Raw genomic sequence first — 15352 nt, forward strand, 5'->3', positions numbered from 1 at the left:
ACAAAATATATATGAAGTAATTCTCAGAGAGAGAGCATAGGTCTAATATGTAGGGTAGTTAGCAATAAAACAAGCATTCCAGAGGGTGTGGAAGAGTGGGAGAGGGACACGGAGAGGATGGGGAGCAGAGAATTGTGATCAAAGAAGGAAGTCTACAATTCATCAGAACAGAGAGTCTGAGTAATCAGAGGGTTTGTGAGTAGAACCTTTGAGCAGCTAGTTGTCATGACCTTTATAGAAACAATAGTAATATTGATCTGATTATCAATTGCTGTTCAAGGGGCTGAAAGAGGTTATGGGGGGATACTTGGTAGTCGAGGGGAATCCTGGGACTTGTTGTTGTGGGTTATTTTCAAAGAAGACTGTGGATGAGTGATGTCTGACTCAAACATGAATTGGATTTAAGTAAGGCAGAGTTTGGCAAATCATCAGCTTCACTCCCTTTTCCAGGGTAATCAAAGTCCAGTGACAAGACAAAAGTGAGGACAACTGGAGACATCCCAGGATTCAATGGATGACCTTGGTGTTTTCAATGTCTGACCAAGCTCTAAGAGCTCCAAAATGCTTGCTTCAGCCACCTTCAAGGCCATTGGAATAAATTGCTCTGGTCCACCACATTCTTCCAGAAGTCATCACAAGCTTGGGGTAGGCATACCCCTAACTTACCAACTGGTTTAAAAACCTGTTGGCTACCCTCAACCCAGTTCATCCCACCTGCCAAGATGGTTTTACCAGGGTGTGGCCACTGTGCATACCACAGCTTTTTGGAGCCATGGGTGAGTTGAGAGGACACCAAATATGGATGGACACCCTTGAAATTGGTGTAGAAAGCCCTCACACCAGAGGTGATAGTCCTGCCTGACTACCCTATACATCCCAGTCCTGGGACTAGGAGGGTGAAGGTCTCTTGAGGTATTTACCCTCTAAGCCTCTTTCCAATGTTAAATAGATTATCTCCTCCAGGTTGTAGGATTCTGATCTTCAACTGGCTTGAAGGAAGAAGGATGGTAGGGACCTGCCACTGATTGGTGAATGAAGAAATGAATGAAGTGCCCCAATGATTTATATTTCAAAACATGATTTTTTTAAAACTGGAACTGAGATTTCATTGGTGTAAGGAACACCTGGTGAGGAAATGCCTTCTGCCAATGTTGATGAGCACCTGCTCTGCAGCTTTTAGTTTTAGAGAGTTGCCTATATATAGCAAGAGGTTAAATGACTTACCCAGAATCACATAGCTATTGAGTGTTTGAAGTAGGATTTGAAGCCAGCTCTTTTTGACTTTAAGACTAGCTCTTTATCCACTCCACTATATTACCTTTCCATCAGTGATTTATAAATGAAACCCATATTTGGTGCAGTAGTGTCCATTTTCTTTTTCTTTTTCTTTTTTGGCTAGGCAATGGGGTTAAGTGACTTGCCCAGAGTCACACAGCTAGTGAGTATTATGTATCTTATAGTGTCCATTTTCATTCAGCACCCTAAATAAGGATTTTTCTAGAAAAAGAGCAAATTGATCCATCTGCTTCTTTAGGCTTAGGGAAAGCAGAGTCAGTGAGATGAAACTTTTACTTTAGAAAATCCATTCTTATCTCATCTAAAAACATTTCTGAGACCCATTAATCAAACACCCTATCTCCTTCAGAACAGAAGCACTTAGCAGCCCAACTTAAGAATTGTGAGGCACCATTTTTCAGGAAAACCCAGATTTAGAATTTCTCTTTTACGTAGATAAAGGGATGGAAAATCCATGGAGTAATTAAACTATGGAAAACTGAAATAGCTTCATCCATCATCTGTTGCATGAAGTCTGAAGCTAGGTGAAAGGATTATACAACTAAATCTCTTTACCTTAAGGATTGATGTATGTGCCTGTAGATCCTTTGGACAAGACTGTTTTGTATATATCATTGTGAGATTAGTGGAGCTGAGGTAACCCAAAGTGTCAAAGTTTATCTTAATAAAGTCTGAAGTTAGATTAAAGAAACATGTTTTTTTTTGTTCTAATAATTGATGACACTAACTTCTACTGACTTTCCCCCAGGGGGTGGAAACAAGATGGCGGAGAAAAGGCAACAAATTGCCTGAGCTCTCCCCAATATCCCTCAAAATAACTTTAAATCAAGCCTGAAAATGAATTCTGGAACAAAAGAACACACAAAAGGACAGTGTGAAATAATTTTCCAGCCCAAGATAACTTAGAAGGACTGTAGGAAAGGTCTGTTTCACTTGAGTAAAAGAGGAGTCCAGCCCAGCATAGGTGGTATCTGGGCAAGCCAGTGGGAGGCCTCTCACCCCTGGACCCCAATGCAAGAAGTTTGGGACAGTGCCTCTTGTATATCAGGAGCAGAGTTTAACTTTAAAAGTCACAAAAAGATTGGAAAGTGAGAAAAAAAAAAAGCCCTGATCATAGACAGCCTATTATGATGACAGAGAAGATCAAAACACAAACTCAGAAGAGGGCAATGATGTCAAAATGCTTACATGTGAAGCCTCAAAGAGAAATATGAATTGGTCTCAGGTTCAAAAAGCCCTTCTGGAAGAGCTCAAAAAGGATTTTAAAAATCAAATTAGAGAGGTAAAAGAAAAATTGGGAAAATAAATGAGAGTTATGCAAGAGAATCTTGAAAAAAGAGTCAACAGGCTTGGTAAAGGAAGCATAAAAAATGGAAGAGATATACAAAAATTCACTGAAGAAATGACTCTTAAAAAAGTAGAATGGGCCAAATGGAAAAGGAGGTAGGTACAAAAGCTCACTAAAGAAAATAATGCCCTAAAAATTAGAGTTGGGAAAGTGGAAGCTAATGACTCTATGAGACATCAAGAAGCAATCAAAGTCAAAAGAATGAAAAAAAAATGGAAGAAAATATAAAATGCCTCATTGGGAAACAACTGAGCTAGAAAATAGATCCTGGAGAGATAATTTAAGAATTATTGGACTACCTGAAAGCCAGGATAAAAAAAAAAGAGCCTGGACAGCATCTTTCAAGAAATTATCAAAGAAAACTGCCCTGACATACTAGAACCAGAGGTAAAATAGTCATTGAAAGAATCACCAACCTTCTGAAAGAGATCCCAAAATGAAAACTCTCAGGAATATTGTAGCCAAATTCCAGAACTCTCAGGTCAAGGAGAAAATACTTCAAGCAGCCAGAAAGAAACAATTCAAATATTGAGGAGTCACAGACTTTTCCCCAGCATTTTAATGAGCTATCCCAGAGTGTGCCCAAAGATGTATGTACCAGCTACCCAGAAGAACTACAGACTTCTATCAAAGGAATGCAAGCAAAGATCACCCTGAACTTTGCATGGAAGAGACAAGTTCTTTAACTAAGACTTCATTTCTTCCAGAGAAGCTGAAAGAAAACAAGTGGGTCCAGTTCTGTTTCCACTTCTGGATAGACAGCATGGTATGGTGGAAAGAGTTTGATTTGGGGTCAATGATCCTGGGTTCTAATCTTGGCTCTGCCATTTGCTTAAACTGTGTGGCTTTAGACAAGTCTCGCAACCTCTCTGAGACTTGATTTCCATATCTAAACTAAATGACAAGTTGGACTGGATGACCCCTGAAGTCTCTCCAGCTCTATATCTGTGATGCTGTGGTTCTTTGACGTATGTTCATATTGGAACCCACAAGTTCCTCACCCTCTGCCTTCATGAGAGTGATTATAGGTTAACTGTACACATAGGGTCCTCTTGTCTTTCCTAACATCGACTAAATGACTCCCCCATTTGTTATCCATCAGCCTGCATCCTTGGGCCAGCTTTACTCATCAATATACTTTGAGACATTGGGGCTGGACTGGTGCCCAACTATACTCCAGTTTATATCTAATCAAACCCAAAGGAAACAGTTCATCTCATGGGTTTGAAGAGGATACAAGTTTCCCAGTCAAATAAGAGAGAAAAAGAATTAGGCCTTTGCTCCTACATGCTATTGAAAACTCCTTAGATTTGAAACAAAGTATAAAGAAGGGAAAGAGACCACACGTCTCTCCAAATGTTTCACATTAGGGCTGATTTATCCAGGGAATATGTTGGTTAAAAAAAAATACACACTAGGCCTGCACAATGTGTGACCCTCAGGCTGCTTGCATCCACCAAATGATTTAGGGGGAAGAGGAGGGCCCCCAGGTTGCCGCTGACACTGTCCTGTTTGTCACATGACCCACAGCAACCAACCATCCTCAGTCTCTCTAGTCTAATCTATCTGCCCACCCCACCTCCCCCACCAAGAAGTTTACAAGTTGTGCAGTTCTGCCATACACCATTGTCCTAGTAACAACAAAACAACCAGTGGATTCTGAGGACAGAAACCAGCTTATACTCATCATCAGACTTCAGTACATGTTGAAAGAAGATATGTCCATGTGAACTAGAGAGAAACAATGGCAATTTTCTCCCTCTTGTAAACTTTGTTTATTACCATATTAATTTCCACTGCCTACCTGAATGAAACAACCCTGTTTAGAAACTACTTCTATCTTTAATTGCTGCATGATGGGAAGAACTAAAGATGTTTTGACTGAGTCTCCGTTAGTCCTTCTCTGCAGAGAAAATCTGATTTTGGAGTGGCAGCATTGTTCTGATCCCCAGGGAGCACCCATAAAAATAAGAACTCATGGTTAAGCAGAAAGATTTCCTCCAACCAATCTGCTTTTAACAACAGAAGGATAGGCTGCAAACCCCCAATTAATCAGTTTTTAATGTGCCTAAAGGATTGCTGTTAGCACGCTTGAAACTTGTGACTCATCCAATGCCCTCATGACTGAGGGTAACCTTCTCTGCCACTTAAGAATATCTCCAGCATTCTCAGCAAAATGACAGTGAGACATCAAACTTGTTTATTCCTGCCTGACCCAAAGATGGCTAAATGAGGTTCTTGATCTGGACCACTCATCTTGCTCAGCAGTTTCCCTTCCCAGGGAAGGCAGAGCCACGAGCTGCTGTGATAGGGATACCTGCAAGTCAGAATTTTCCCAGCCGAGAAGACACATTTTTTGATCTACAAGGAAGCAGAGCACTCAACATCCAGTTAAAAATAAAGAGCCCCATCAGTCCCAGTCCTTTGCAAAGTGCTTATTAATGCTTATTTTAAAACCATGGAGAGTTTGAGACTAGGTGCAGCTTCCAGAAGGTGACAAGAATTCAGAGTTTTGATGCCTGACATGAGGAGACCCACCTCTTTTCTATTTTTATGCCCTCTCCTTCCCCCACCCCTCAAATGAATAAAGTTAATGTTCCAACAAGAAAAAATGAAGGGAGAACAATAGCTATCGACTCATACTTGTTATTTGGAGCTTGAAATCACTTCTTGTCGTGATTATCTTTCCAAACACAAATGGTCTTTACCTTTTGAGGACTGAGAATTACAGTCACAGGGTCCCTTGGAAGGGATCTCAGAGACCATCTAGTTTAACTGCTCTCCTAGATAGCAATCCCCTCTATATTATCTCTAACAGAAGTTCATCCAGATTCTCCTTCAAAAAAACAATAATAACTGACATTCCTATTGGACTTCAAGGCTTGCAACTCACTTCAAATATAGTATCTCATTCGATCCTCTCAACAATCCTGTGATATATGTGCTATTATCATTCTCCTTTTACGGACAGAGAAAATTGTTGCTTAGATTGGCTCAATGACAACCCTGCAAAAGTAGATGGCTGTTGTTATTGTCCTTTTTATGGTTGAGGAAAATGAACCCCAGAAAGTTATGTGACTGGCCCAAGGTCACACAGCTAGTAAAATATCTTGGATTCAAACCCAGATCTTGCTGCCTCCAAGTCTAGTGCTGTCTCCGTTGTACCATAAAATACTTCTAGTGACCAGGATTTCAGTACCTGAGGCATAGATTCTATCAGATGTTTCCCTAGCCACTGCCAAAGAGGGACGTGGTCAGACTAGGGGCCAAGCCAGAGGACAACATCTCCAGAGATAGAAAGGTTCTTGGGCATTTACTGACTCTCAGGTAAGTCATCAGAATGACAGAACTGAACCAGATGCCACAAGAAAGTTTATGTGAACTGTTCCCTGTTCGACGAGCAATTTCTCTGGAAATAGGAAAATGCTCTCTGAGAATGGGAGTCGCCTTTAAGACAAGACAATTTTTCATTTAATGATGCCTACAGCATCTCTGTCTGTGGCTGACAGCATGAACTGCATGTTTATCTGTTGGTTTGGCAGAGGTTTACAGGAAGGGAAGAGGAGAGAGAGTGGAAACACACAGATTGGGTGACTTTCTTTCAAAGAAATGATGCCACTTTAACTGATGTGGAAATAAATGACAGAGAAAGTGGGGGGAGAAGTATTGTACTTTGGCAAGGCCGCTGTGATGGAATGGAAAGAGCAGTGAATCTGTAATCCAAAAGTCTGAGCTTAATTCCTAGCTCTGTCACTCTGTCAGCTATGTGATTTAGGGCAAATTATTTCCCTCCTCTGGGTTTCCTCATCAATAAAACGGAGTTAAGATTTCACTCACAAGCATTACATGCCTGACAACTGTCGTTCCTTCTTATAGCTCCTCACACACAGTACTTCTTCCCCCTTGCCTTTGCATAGGCTGTCTCCAATGCCTAGAATGTATTCTTTCTTCACTTTTAGGTCTCAACGGTAGAATCTCTATTGTCCAAAATTCAACTGAAGCAGCATCTTCTGTATGAAGCCTTTCCACATCCTCCTACTCCAGCTGCAAGGACTTGCTTTCTCACGATCACTTAATCACCAAAATTGTTTATTTTGTATATAATTTGTGGGGTGGCTAAGTGGCACAGTGCCAGGCCTGGAGTCAGAAAGACTCATCTTCCTGAGTTCAAATCTGAGTCAAACACCTGTGTGACCCTGGGCAAGTCACTCAACCCTGTTTGCCTCAGTTTCCTTATCTGTAAAATGAGCTGAAGAGGAAATGGCAAAACACTCCAGTATCTTTGCCAAGAAAACACCAAATGGGGTTATGAAGAGTCAAACACGACTGTACAACAACAAAAATAGAGTTTGTATGTATTTAGATGTCTGCACTTAGATATGTCTGTCCTTCAGATATCTGAAGATAGCTTCAGATCCTAGCATATAGTTGGTATTTGATAAGTGCTTGTTCTTTGATTGATTGATCACAACTACTTAGAAAGTAAGTGCCAAATCATTAGAAGACATGAAAATGATTTCCATTTATAGGGAGAATGGGATAGGATAAGGTATGACATAACTGTGTGCTAGGTCATTTTACCTTGATTTCCAGTTTTCTCCCAAGTGGAGAATATTATTTTACTGATTTTTAATAGAATGTATTTTCTCTCTTCTATACATGTGCAGGTACAATTGTGTTTGTGTGTTTGTGCTTTGTGCATGTGTAGGTGTGTGAAGTAATTCTCTACCTGTAGGGAAAACAATAACAGCAAAGAATAAAATTGGAAATTAAAAGCCTGACCAGTTTTAAGGCAACACATACGTGCCAATGGCTGGATGAGAAGATGGAGTGAATTCTAATTTTCAATATACTAGCTTGATATTTAGCTATCTATAGGGTCACAGTTCAGGTAGTCCAATAACTATGAAAAGGCAAAAGACAATGCTAAGCATAGAAAGTCCAAGAGATTTTGAGCCCAAGAGCAGATATTCCTGCAATCCCTGGCACCGTAATAATAGGACACAGATATGAAGGAAACTCCTCTGAGCATGGATTGAATTCAGGCCTAGGGTTCAGGCCTGGGCTCCCCAGGCCCTACAAGCACATAAACACAGGTGGATTTCTGACTGGACAGCTCTTCCTGCAGAGGAAATTTGCTTAACAGAGTAAAGATGTGGCGCAGTAGATAGAGCACTGGCCCTGGAGTCAGGAGGCCTGGCCTCAGACATTTGACACTTATTAGCTGTGTGACTCTGGACAAGTCACTTAACCTCATTGCCTAGCAAAACAAACAACAAACAATAATAATAATAATAATAATAATAACAATAATAATAATAATAAAAACCACAGAGTAAAGATGTGGCCATTTTTTATGATCCTAGGCTACTGAATGACTAACTATGGTCCAGGCCACTTACTCAAAGGGTGATTGTGCCCACTAAAGCCCCTGAAAGGTTTACATGCAGAAGAAGATGAGATAAAGAAAAAAATCCTACAATGGATCATAATAATCTACAGCTCCTCCCTCCTCTCCAAAGTTGTCCCTTCTAGGCAACGACAGAGAAACTCAAATACCAATGAGATGGGGCTGTTTATTTTTATCTCTTCAGGGTCTCTGTGCTGTCCAGTGGGCAGTCTGTCAATCTAGACCAGAGCTCACACCATCCCTGAGCTCCAAAGATGACTAAGTGGAAGAGTCTGTGTTAGAACTGTTAAATGCTGGGAGTGAGACATAGTCGTTTGCCTTTGAAAGGTGAGGAAAAGAACAGATTGAGTAAAAACTGACCTTTATGTAAAATCTTAAGAGTTTGCAAAGCACTTTACATACATTATCTCATTTGAGGCTTCACAACAGCCCAATGAGGGAAGGTCTCTAGGTATTATTATCCCCATTTTACAGGTGAGAAAACTGAGTCTCAGAGTAACACATGGCTAGTTAAGTGTCAGGGGCAGCATTTGAACACAAGCCTTCCTGAATCCAGGGTAAACATTCTAACCACTACACCAAATACAGGCATGGATCATTTTTTTGAGATCCATTGTCTAATAAATCACGGTTAAAATCATATTTCACTGCCATCATCCTAAAACAAATGTAACACCTGCAGAGAAGTTTGATTGGGTTCCCGTGATTTGAACTATGGAAGGCACATTTATTTCCTTCAATATAAGTGCTTTTGTTTTCAAGGCAGTGTTAGTGCTAGACTTACATTCAAACCCTACCTCTGAAACTCACTAGCTGTGATCATGGAAAAATCCCTTAAACTCTCTGATACCTCATTTCCTCATCTTAAAGTGGGCATAACAATTTCTGTAGTATGTAATTTACAAGGTTGTCATTAGGTTCAATTATATTCCAGGGGTTTGGGCCCAGACAACTTAATATATCCTCTTGAGACACACATGGTTATCCAGAAATATTTTCTGGACCTAGTCTTTCTCTGGTGGTTATTTATGCTCTAGCTATTCTCCCACTGTTCCTTCTTCATTCTCTCTCTTTGGAATCTTTTGGAAATTTTCAGTGCTAGAAACTTCTGTCTCCCAAGTAAATTTGCTAATTGGTGCCTCCCTAACGGTGATATCAGGGTTAATCAGAAACCCTTAATTAAGACTCTTTTCTCTACCTCCCCCTCCATAAAACACCTGCCCTTTTTTGCTTCCCTGAGAAACCCTGTGATATACAACTAACCCAGACATGCTCCCTGAACTTGGGAGGAATGATTAGAGTCTAGCATAACCAAGGTATCACATCTGAAGGGCACCTCTAAAGAATCACTGATCACCTTTATCCCTCTATCACAGCCTGAAAAGCATTATACCCAAGGGACAGATCTATCATATCTTGCATCCTCTGAATTTCACTTTCATGATTCTCATCAGCGACCATCATTGAGATATATTCTTGCCACTTCTCCCCTTGATCCCTCCTCATGTTAAGTGTTTCGTGTTAAGTGTTTTGCACTGAGTGGTTCATGTTAAGACACTTGTTAGGCCAACAAACACATTGTTTCGTGTTAAGCTAGGAGCCTTTGCTTCTAACTTAAAACATAACCAGAATAATAGCCTGTTGCTTTGCATTAATGGCTAATCAAATTCTTAGATGAACCTTTAGATGAACACAAGTAAAACATATGGCCAGGTTCTGAAAAACTGGGAGTTCCAAACATAGGTGTTTCTATACCATTCTAGAGTCAACTGAGAGCCTTTAATAAGCTGGAGTTTATTGAGAAGAAGAGTGATATGGGCAGACCTCCATTTTCTGAACGCCACTGGAAGCTGTATGGAGGAGAGGATGGATTGAAGAGGGGAAGGACTTGAGGCAGGGACCTCAGCAAACCAATTATTGCAATAATCCAGGCAAGAGGTGATGTGGCTCTAAATCACAACTGATTAGAGAAATGCAATTCAAAACAACTCTGAGGTACCACATCACACTTATCAGATTGGCCAACATGACAAAACAGGAAAATGATACATGTTGGAGAAGATGTGGGAAAATTGGAGCATTAAGGTCTTGTTGGTGGAGTTGTGAAATGATCCAACCATTGTGGAGAGCAATTTGGAACTATGCCCAAAGGGCTATAAAAATGTGCATACCCTTTGACCCAGCAATACCACTTCTAGGGCTATTATGCCAAAGAGATCATACAAATGGGAAAAGGACCCACATGTACAAAGATATTTATAGCAGCTCTTTTTGTGGTGGCAAAGAAGTGGAAATTGAGAGGCTGCTCATCGGTTGGGGAATGGCTGAACAAGTTGTGGTATATGAATGTAAAGGAATACTATTGTGCCATAAGAAATGATCAGCAGGTGGACTTCAGAAAAACCTGGAAAGACATGTATGGTCTGATGCTAAGTGAAGTGAGCAGAACCAGGAGAAGGTTGTACACAATAGCAGCCATGCTGTGCAATGACTAATATTGATAGACTTAACCCTTCTCAGCAATACAAGGATCTAAGATATCTCCAAAGGCTTCATGATGGAAAATGCTATCCACATCCAAAGAAATAACTATGGAGTTCGAATGCAGATCGAAGCATACTATTTGCTATTTTTTTCCTTCTGTTGTGTTTTGTTTCCTCTTTCTGGTGGTTCCTCCTATTCATTCTAATTCTTACCTATAACATCACTAATGTGAAAATATGTTTAATAGGAATACATATGTGTAGCCTATATCAGATTGCATGCCATCTTGCGGGAGGGAGGTGGGGAGGGAGGGGGAAGAATTAAACTCTTACAGATCTCCACAACTGGCTCTGAAAGCAGTAGCATGAAAAATCTGAAGCTTGAGCTAGTACCTTCTCACCCTGGGAGAAGTGTCCAACTTTAACATAAAGATAAAATCCAATAAATAAACTGGAAAATGAGGGAAAGCAAGCAAACAAACAAAGAACCTGACCATAGAAAGTTACTGTGGCAACAGGGAAGATTAAAATACAAAATCAGTAGAAGACAACAATGTCAAAACAGCAACATGCAAAGCCTGAAAGAAAAATATGAATTGGTCTCAGGTTCCAAAAAAGAATTCCTGGAAGAGCTCAAAGAAAAATTTAAAAATAAAATAAGAGAGGTAGAGGAAAAATTGGGACAAGAAATGAGAGTGAGGCAAGAAAATCATGAAAAGTGAGTCAGCAGATTGGTAAAGGAGGCAAAAAATAGCACCTTAAAAACTAAAATAGGTTATATGGTAAAAAGAGGCACAAAAATTCACTGAAGACTAATGTTGATAGACTTAGCTCTTCTCAGCAATGCAGGGATCTAAGACATCTCCAAAAGTCTCATGATGGAAAATGCTATCCACATCCAAACAAAGACCTGCAGAGTTTGAATGCAGATCAAAGCATATTATTTGCTCTTTTTTTTCTTCTGTTTTGTTTTGTTTCTTATTTCTTGTGGTTCCTCCTATCAGTTCTAATTCTTACTTACAACATCACTAACGTGAAAATACGTTTAATAGGAATGTATATTTATAACCTATATCAGATTGCATGCTGTCTTGGGGAGGGAGGTGAGAAAGGAGGGGGGAGAAAAATTTTAAACTCAAAAGCTTATGGAAGTGATTGTTGATAATTCAAAATAAATTAATTTTTTTAAAAAGGTGATGAGGACCTGAATTAGGAAGTGGTACTGTGAGGGGAGAGAAGTGGATGAATGTAAGATATGCTATGGAGACAGACTCAATAGGCAAGAGAAGGGAAGGGATCCCACCTAGCTTAGAAAAAGCTGTGATAGTCACGGTGATAGGAATCACTCACTTCTCATTGCCTTGCAATTTGTATTGTGACATAACTGCTCAATTGAAATGGTTTTATCCAACATTGTCAACAACATATTGATTGCTAAATCCAACACCCTTTTTCTCAATCTGTATCTTTCTTAGCCTTTATGCAGTATTTGATGCTACTGACCCCTCCTGGATACTACTTCCTCTCTGGGTTTTAATGACACTACTCTCTTGGTTTTCCTTCTATTTGACTGACTTCTCTTTCCTGGTTTTCATTTCCTAGTTAAGGTAACAAGGCTAAAATCTGAGTGAAATGGCTTCCACCCCACCCTTACATATATAACACTCTGTAGGGACCTTACATCTCACACTTAGATTCACTCCTGAATTACCAAGATGCTGTGCTGCCCAATTAGAACAGAGTTCACAATAAACAGCTCGGGTTGACTTTCTCATACAACAAAGCAGCAGCAGCACCTATATTTCCCCCTTCTGCATTTCTCCCTCAGACTAGAGGCATGGAAAAGGGGTAACATTTCTGAGAAGCTTAACCTCCCTTATTCTTTGGGTGAAAGGTGATAACTGGAATTGCAGTCTTTTTTCGGCTTGTAGGAATTGGCAGCCCAAGCTGAATGATCTTGGAGAAGGTCTCTCCCAAAGGTTCCAATAAACTGTTTTCGACTCCTTGCTGTTTCTTCCTCTCCTGCTATTCTTCCATCTACAATCTCAGCCTCCTTTCCTATACTTATGCATTTCCAATGGTTTAAATCAGAGTCCCCTGCCTCTCACCAATTCACCTTACACGTAATGAACAAGTCATTATATTTCCCCTAGGAAATCAATAGTCCTTTTGAAAAATCAAAACTCAGTCCCTAAATTATATGATTTCTAATTTTTTTGGCTTTACCTCATTTATCTACAAAGTTATTTTATGTAAATGAGCTGAGGGACCATAATTCCCCATCATTCATACTTTCAACATAGTCCTTCATCTCATTTTCTGTCCTTGAAACTGTTCCTTCATGTTCAAATTTTCCAGTTTTCTTTTTAATAGAAGCTTAAACCATCAAACTGTGCTCATACAAACAAGTAACCATCCTATATATTTTATAAGATTATTTAGTTCTTTATATTCATGCCAAAATTCTTTTACTGTTCCAAACTACTGAAATCACAACTGAAAGTTGTGTATCTTCATATGCATATTTTACCAGTTTTTAGCCAGAGTTCATTTCTTTCTCCTTTTAGGTGTCAAAATGTTCATCTATAACAGTGGCAATTTAATCCTTCATCACTGTTATAGATGAACATTTTGGTACCTAAAAAGAGAAAGAAAGAAATCCTAGTTTACTTTAAAAAAAAACCTGCTATTTAACTTCTTTTATTTACTAAAGAGTACTTTTTCCTCCCCTTTCAGGACTACAGGGCTTATGCTAGATATCTCAAAAAAGGGAAGATTTACCCAAAGTGAAAAAAAATCACAGATGTTACTTTTTCTAAAAGGCAACTAAAAAAGTCATAAAAAATTATTGCTTAATTTTTTTACTTTCTTATATCAGTAAAATCTTTATGAAAATGGTCAATGCATAAAATCATTTTTAATGGCACACTAAAAGGAAAGAGGTCATCTTTTACAGATGATTTCTACAGTTGACCATACAACTGACATGTATAGAGATTAGGGAGGCACCTGTGATGGAGTAGCAAGACTGCTGAATTTTTTAAGATCAGAGGACTTTTGTTTAAAATCCATCTCTGCTTTTTGCTACTTTTTTTATTTTTAACCTTGGGCTAGTTATTTGACCCTAATTTCTTCATCTGTAAAATGGGAGAGTTGTATTAATGTCCCTTTTATCTCTAAATCTGAGCCAACCCTCTAGCAAAAAAGTTCACAGGTTCTTCTAAGCATATATGAGAGATGGAATTAAATGTAGGTAACTAAGGATATATATAAAAGAGTGGCACAACCCATATGGGCTAAGGTATGTGTTAAGTGCTAAGGACAGGGAAAAAAAAAGATTGTGAGGATTTTGTAAAGTTATGTTGGGTCAAAAAAATGGATAATAAGAAAAAGATGGGAACTTTGTTCAGGGGAATCAGATAATAACAGATAATAGAAGTCAATTTTTCTCCTCTTTTTTATGTTTTATTTTTTCCAATTACAAGTAAAAATGTCTACATTCGTTTGCTAAAATTTTGAGTTCCAAATTCTCTTCTTTCCTCACTTCCCCTGTTATTGAGAAGGCAAGTAATTTGATATAGGTTGCCCATGTGCAGTCATGCAAAATATATTTCCATATTAGTAATGTAATCCTAGCTCCTTTGCCCTGCAGAATATCAAATTCCAAGCCTTCTGATTCCTTAACATAGAAGCTGCTAAATCTTGTATGATCCTTACTGTGTCTCTATAACATTTGAATTGTTACTTTCTGGCTGCTTGAAATATTTTCTTCTTGACCTGGGAGCTCTGGAATTTGGCTATAATATTCCTGGGAGTTTTCCTTTTGGATTCTCTTTCAGGAGGTAAAAGGTGGATTCTTTCCATTTCTATTTTGCCCTGTTATTCTAGAATGTCAGAGCAGTTTTCCTTGATAATTTCTCGAAAGATAATGTCTAGGCTTTTTTTTAATCATGGCTTTCAGGTGAGCCAATAATTCTCAAATTATCTCTCCTGGATCTATTTTCCAGGTCAGTTGTTTGTCCAATGAGATATTTCACATTTTCTTCTATTTTTTCATTCTTTAAAATTTTGTTTTGTGTCTTGAGGTTTCATGGAGTCATTAGCTTCCACTTGAGGGCCACCTCCAGTCATCCTGACCTGTCTTGCCACTGAACTCAGTTGGCTCTGGAGAAGAGAGTGAGCCTGGTGACCTTGCACAGCCCTGCCTTATTTAAATCCAATTCACTTGCAAGTCAAGACACAAACTTCCTGATGTCATTGGTCTTTGAGAATGAAGGACAAAGGGGCAGCTAGGTGGTGCAGTGGATAGAGCACCAGCCCTGAAGTCAGGAGGACCTGAGTTCAAGTATGGCCTCAGACCAAATACTTGACACTTACTAGCTGTATGACCCTGGGAAAGTTACTTAACCTCAATTGCCTACAAAAACAAACAAACAGAGAATGAAGGACAGTGACAGCTGCAACAACAACAACAACAACAAAAGCTTTCACTTGCCCAATTCTAATTTTTAAGGAATTATTTTCTTCAGTGAGCTTTTGTACTTCCTTTTCCATTTGGCCATTTCTACTTTTTTCATGAATTTTTTTTCCTTCGGTGAATTTTTGTGCCTCTTTTTACCATATAACCTATTTTAGTTTTTAAGGTGTTATTTTTTGCCTCCTTTACCAATCTGCTGACTCACTTTTCATGATTTTCTTGCCTCACTCTCATTTCTTGTCCCAATTTTTCCTCTACCTCTCTTATTTTATTTTTAAATTTTTCTTTGAGCTCTTCCAGGAATTCTTTTTTGGAGCCTGAGACCAATTCATATTTTT

Source organism: Phascolarctos cinereus, unplaced genomic scaffold (assembly GCF_003287225.1).
Source record: "Phascolarctos cinereus isolate Bilbo 61053 unplaced genomic scaffold, phaCin_HiC Scaffold_2;HRSCAF=192, whole genome shotgun sequence".
In the NCBI taxonomy this organism is placed as follows: Eukaryota; Metazoa; Chordata; class Mammalia; order Diprotodontia; family Phascolarctidae; genus Phascolarctos; species Phascolarctos cinereus.